Genomic DNA, 6,577 nt, shown 5'->3' on the forward strand with positions numbered 1-6,577 from the left:
ACTCTTAATAATTTGACACAATGTTAAACTTTTACATGATACAAAAAAACTATTAATCTGTACATCAAATTACAAAATAATAATTATAGATAATAATAAGCATCCTCTCTAATTATAATTCCAAAGTCGATCATACCATCTTTTACTTAATTGTACAATATTCACTTGTACACGTACATACATAATATTAAAGATTGAATTCATCTTTCGTCAGGTTAATAAATTCCCATGTTTCGTCTATATGCTACACAGCACCTATGTATTTAGAGCAGAGTGTATCATTTTCATTAGAGTCAATAGAAAGTGACATTCGATGATATCGAATGAATGCAAGGGACTCGATGAATATCAGTGAAGAAATCTATATCAAGACATACACAGCATAGCAAATTGAACACTGTGGGAATATTAGAATCATTAGTACAAGTTCCCTTATTTCATTCAGTTTATTATATTTATTTAATTTTACATTATATAAATATTCGTTCACATTGTATTGGATAATCGTCTTTTCATTAGTTTTCTATTTAATAATTATCATTATATCGATATTATATTTTACAATTACTTAATTGTTTGTTTAATCACATTTTATAAAATTCTTTTTTTCTTATTGCGATTCAATAAGTTCTTAAATTTCAAATAAATGCAAACGGCATTCCATAGTAAAAATGCATAGTAATCAATATTATGCCGTGTTACATACTTCGTCATTTCCTCTGCATTTACTTCATCATCTCGCATATGGCATTTGTTAGATTATAATGTCATATTTTGTATTCACCGCGTTTACATGCATGAACAGTTGACGTCATCTACGGACAGTTGACGATCGGTCACACACGTAAAATTTGTCGAACATGTTATGTTGTTCAGTTTGTAAAAATAACCGTTTGTGTGTAACGATAACAATTGTATTACGTATTTTACATTAAATAAACAATAGCATTCGATTTCCGTTTCACGCGTATCGGTGCCTTTATCGTAATTAACAACTCGACAAATTGTAAAACAAACTATTAAATCATTATTTATAGACCATCGTGTGACTCTTGGTTTTATTGTGTAGGCTTTTCTCGATTCCACGGTGAACGATAGCGAGACAACCGCACCGGTTTCACGGCTCTAATGACCGAGGAATAGCGATGATTACGAGATAGAGCTGCCGACTTGTCTTCGAGAGAAAGGAAGTACTATCTATGTATGTATACTCTCTATCTAACAACTTTTCCCTTCGTTTCGGCGGACTCCTCTAGCCACCGCAATATACTCTGGAAAGCAGTTTCACTTATTCGATCATTTAGATCAAATTCCACAGATACAAACAAATTGAACGCATTTAATTAGAAATATCCGTGCACGTTGTTATGCTTCCATAGTTGCTCATTCTAATCTTTTATTTATGCAATTCTTTAATAACACATTGCTTTATAACTGTTAATTATTTTGTTAAGAAATATTAAACTGATTATTCTCATTATTTATGCTGACGCAGATCGTCCCCGTATTTGAGAAAGTATGAAACTACAAAACGTCCGGTTGATTGTGCCGTTCGAGTTCGAACAAAAAGTTCAGTTTCGTACGTTTTTTCATAGAAATGCGTGGTGTTTGAAAGTTTCAAGAGTAAATGTCCTTCGGAGAAAGTATTTCGCTAGCAATGCTATTTTCACGAACGTTATCGATTAAGCCTTGTCAATTAAGACTTAGGCAATACATATACATACATACATACATTCATATGTACATGTACGTATTAGTGATGTGTGTGCGAACTCTCACGTTAAAATCAGCCGTTTAATTCTAATCCATCTAAAGAATAATATACATACATGTAAATATCTAACAAGTAATTTTTACTTAATTTAATATGTAATATAATTTTAAAAAATAATGAGAAATGAAATATTATTAATACTTTCAATTCAGATTTAACTCATAATTATTCTATATAACTTATCCTACTGTTAATATGCTGATTGAAAATTTGTGACTAGTAAGTAGTAAGTATATTAGGAAATAATGTGGAGGAACATCTGTGACGTAAATCTAACATTGACGAAAGATGATTTTTAAACAGCGAGACGTTTAAGTTCAACCAGATTGATTCTCCGAATGTAACGTGAACTTCGGCAAATGTTTAACCATAGCGTTTAAACAATGTTACGTGAAACGTAATGCTCGTTAACTTGCGCAATATTTCATAACATCCGTTTCCGCGGTTAAATACAAATTTTTAAGTGTGTTATAATATTGACAGACTGCGCAATTCCATGCATTCATAAAAGAATTTGAAAATGTACATACCAAGAAGATAATTCAAGTACGTATTTTATCCGATGTAAAATATTAGTTTCTATAATATTTAAAGATTGTATGCATATAAAAAATGGGGAACCCCATTTTAGATTAACTTATTCCTACGTATTCTTGGAAAAATTTCATTTTATGGAATAAATCTTCTTACAAGCAAATGATAAAAGGTATTTTTGATCGAGGATAAGCACCGACTGTGCCTAATAAGAAAGTTGGTATTTTTAACGGTAATCCGTTGGAGGACCGCTCATTAATTTCATTATGGGTATGTAACTTTCCAATAAATTATTGAACATACAGTTGTAAAATTTCGTGTGAAATACGAAATGTGCAACATAAAATATTCAATAAAAAATGTCACTACTATTTTTTTTACTATAGTACTAATTTGAAAGGAATCTGATGATTTATTTGAGATGTAAACTATTCTTATTCCAGTTTCGTCCTACTTCATTATAAATTCTTTTTAAGCACACGTTGAAGCAAAATTTGGATCAGCAATTTTGAACTGTGAATCGGGAATCGTACGAACAGTTTCTCAAACACGATTGTGAAATCGTATTAAAGTGCAGATTTCGAACGGCATGTCATTGATAATAAATGCGAACGATAGCGATTCGGACGGAACGTTCTAATTTCGCAAGCCATCGAGTTGTAACTTAAACTAACTTTAATTATTTATAATTTTTTCGTGTCAATTACCCTTATACATATAATTTTTATATGTGGAAATAAGTATACATCAACTCCTTTATGCGGAAAATAATGATCATTGTATATGAAAATTCATCGATATTAAATCATTCCTTAAATTATCTTTAGGAAACTGAGAAATATTGAATTCAACTTACTTGTTCATAAAAACGATATTTTTTTATCATCAGCACTCAGATTTATCCATTTGTGAAAATTTATTATTATATGTGTTACATGGTAGTAATGATCACGATGTATTGCTAATATGGTAGCGGCACCTGCTTCCTGTTTTACTGTTGGCCGAACGGACCACGTGAGCAGCGAAGAAAGAATGAAATCCGGATGAAAGTTCGCTCCGGGCGAACTGGGGTTCTATTGATCTCATTTTGTCCACATAAACAGCTTCTTTTTTTCCCCAGCGTCCTTCGTTTAGAGCTGACATCACTTAAAACTCAACTAACTCAACTGTTGTGTTTTCGTGTTTTAGTTAAAATTTATGTATTAATGTCACAAATAAATGTTCGCTTTAATTCTGTTCTTTGGTTTGTCAGCAGTTTCTAAGAATATGTCGGAGCTTCAGATGTATAAGTAGAAACGAAGAGTCCTTTTGTTTAGATAACTGTTTCACTCGAATTCAGGAAACAACGTAACTAGCTGTTAAATCGTAAACATAACCGTTCAGTTATTGATAACAGAATATTTAATAAAGAGCTTGTAATAAATTTAAAATCTGAAAAACTGAATATTGAAATAGAAACTTTCTTTTAAGTGAGTCATTCCATACGTCTTTTTCCGAAAACAAGAAATACTTGCATAATTTATAGGATGAACTAAAAAGTGTTTAAGAAGTGACTTGATACACAACGCTTCTATAAACGAGGCATTTTATTAACCGAGATAAGTCAAATGATGAACGTGTAAAACAAAAAAATGGCATGTAAAATATGTAAAAAAAAACGAAGCTGATGGGTGAAGGAAAAGATCACGATGCGATCTACGAGTCTACGAGCACGCGTGTCCAGCCCGACGAAAGTAACCGGCCGCGCTTTCTCCTTCTGCACTTGGATTCCTCAGCTTCTTCTTTTTTCCTCCTCCGCGACTTTTGTCGAAGGATCCACTTCGAACCGTAAATCAGTTAGGATCCAACAACAAATGTCGAAGATTAAATGGCACGATGTCCTATATTCCATCTATGCTTCCTTCTCTTTTATACTGTGACTTGTTTGCGTTTAAACAAAGTGCTTTGTCCTTGGCCTAGTCTTTTATCATTAATTAATTGACTTTACCCGAAAACGCTTATGGTGAAGCGTATTAAATGAATTCTTATTTATACTTTAACTAATCGGACTGTATATTCTTTTAAATGAATATTGTATTTTTCATTTACTTAATACTTATTTATTATTAACTTAATAAAATTGCATAGTAAACCTTGCAATTTTAAATCACTCTTTTATTTATTATAATTTTCTTTTTTTTTAGTTAGCAATTAAGTATTTCAAAAAATATTTAATTGTCTCTGTGAGATTAAAAAGAGTTTTCAACATCTATAACGAAGAGAAGAATATTACTATTAAATCATTTTCTTTATCAATAAAAAATGTAATCTTTCTGTAATTATTTTTATTCATATATTTAATGTATTCCAATTTGACCGGTTATTAATATTCTTTAAAAATTCAGATGACCCGACATGATTGACAATTTTATACTTGGTCCATGTGTCGATTATGCGAGACAGAAATATTCATTATTAGTCCGGTCGGCCTACTAAATAACCAAGGAAGCATCGAAACAGGTTTTAAACTACGCTTCTGCGGTCATCTCGAGAGTACCACGTGTCCATACGCTCAGTTTCTCACCTCACGGTATTTCAGTGTGCGGCACCTGATGAGATTAATGCACAGATTATTTTTTCTCTTTCGTTCAAGTAGAGAGAGGAAATGGGAAAGTTTTGTTCTGTCGAGAATGTAAAATTTAATCAAACCCATTATCGCTAGTTATGGTGGCAGAATCTTCTATTTTTGAGAATTGTTATCTAGTGTTTCATTCAAAACGTTGCACATGGAAGGAGAGGAAGAAAGTCGAGAATTATGTAAAGAATACGAGTTGACCTTGTATTTAAAAATATTCGCAACTTTTCGAGAAACAGGTGGACATTACGCGAGATAATTTGCAATTTGAGGACTTCATCGGGATTAAAAAATTCTTTATCTCCACAAATATTTGCGAACGTGTGTATTTATTTACTGACTCAAATACGCAATAATTATTCTAATATAAAATTAACTTAACTCGTTTAGTGTTGTCATCAGTTGCATTGTTTGCACCAATAAAAATTGCTAATGCTCAGCTGTCACATCTTTTTCATGCTTCATTTCAAATACGACAAAATCATTTATGGACACATTGAACATTAAATTGTAATGTAATCATCGTTTACAGTCAAGGAACATTCCGCAGTTTCAAATATACCGTTGTAATTGTGTAAAATTCTTGGAAACCTGCTCATTTAAATACAAGATACTATCAAATTTTTAATTTTTTTTAAGTTTTAAATTTAGACCTTTATAGAATTTTTCAAAATTCAGTTTATTCCTTCTCCGTATCCAGATATGAGTATGATGCAAATTGCGTTTACACTACTATCAAGTCGAATACATAATGTACGAGAAATATACAAGTATTTAAAAAGTTTAAAGTGCTAACGATCAATCACGATAATTAAACAGTACAACAAGAAGAAGAATTTTTCAAATTGATACTATGTAAATTGTGTATGCACTAATAGTAAAGACAGTTGGGATATGTCTGGAAGCATTTTAGCCTTGACCTTTTTTTTCTATTTTAGTCTAGACCTTAGACCTTTAGATGTTTGATCCCATCGTACATAGGAAACTTACATAGATTTATTCCGTGTTATTCACATTAGCAATCAGCACACTTATGAAATTACCTGTAATGAGTCTTATGAATTATGAACACTTGCGGACGTATAAACCGTTGATGTAGAAAATATAAAACTTCGTACCAACCTCCTCCTTGGAATGTGTACGAACGAGAAAAAAACAAGGAAGACACGGAAGAACGCGAAATGAGCATTACCGCCTACTTTGTTCGTCGTGGAATCCTAATCGAGCTGTTCAATGACTGAAATGGTGAAAGGTGATAAGGCTAGGAACGCCATAGAGTGCGGAGCGAATGGATTTTGAATATTCCGAAACGTGTTTCACGGTTAAAGGACCACTGACCCATATTGATCCGTCGCACCGAGACGACTTTACCAAGCTTTCTCTTGGATCTATATTTACATCCTTGCATCCGTCTTCCGTCTACAGATCTTCGGATCTCCTTTGCAACCATAGGACCATAATTGTTTCCGAAAGAAAAATGTGCTTGAAAAGATTCAAAACAGTTTTGTTTCATAATGAATGATTGATATTAAAATCTGAAAATTGTTTAGGTTTTTCAGAATTCGTTAATATATTTAATTACAAAGTGTTCATTAAATTCTATTTTTTGTGATTATGTGATTTGATCAAAATCAAATATTTTAATTACACTGGTC

At 31.9% G+C, this 6,577-nt stretch overlaps 1 protein-coding gene across 3 annotated transcripts in view; it reads left to right on the forward strand.

Moving 5' to 3' along the window:
- The window catches only part of LOC108622032 (elongation of very long chain fatty acids protein 4), a 19,917-nt gene that overhangs the window by 3,622 nt on the left and 9,718 nt on the right, over positions 1-6,577 (forward strand). For 2 of the 3 annotated variants that reach the window (XM_018019666.2, XM_018019665.2), the window contains exon 2: positions 1,070-1,201. The exons of the other annotated variant lie outside the window; for it this stretch is intronic. The gene's annotated coding sequence lies outside the window, so the exon portion shown is untranslated. The remainder of the gene's footprint in view (positions 1-1,069; positions 1,202-6,577) is intronic. 3 annotated transcript variants of the gene reach the window in all.

The sequence above is a fragment of the Ceratina calcarata genome, unplaced genomic scaffold (genome assembly GCF_001652005.2).
Source record: "Ceratina calcarata isolate Rehan_Ccalc_2016 unplaced genomic scaffold, ASM165200v1 scaffold2.2, whole genome shotgun sequence".
NCBI lineage: Eukaryota > Metazoa > Arthropoda > Insecta > Hymenoptera > Apidae > Ceratina > Ceratina calcarata.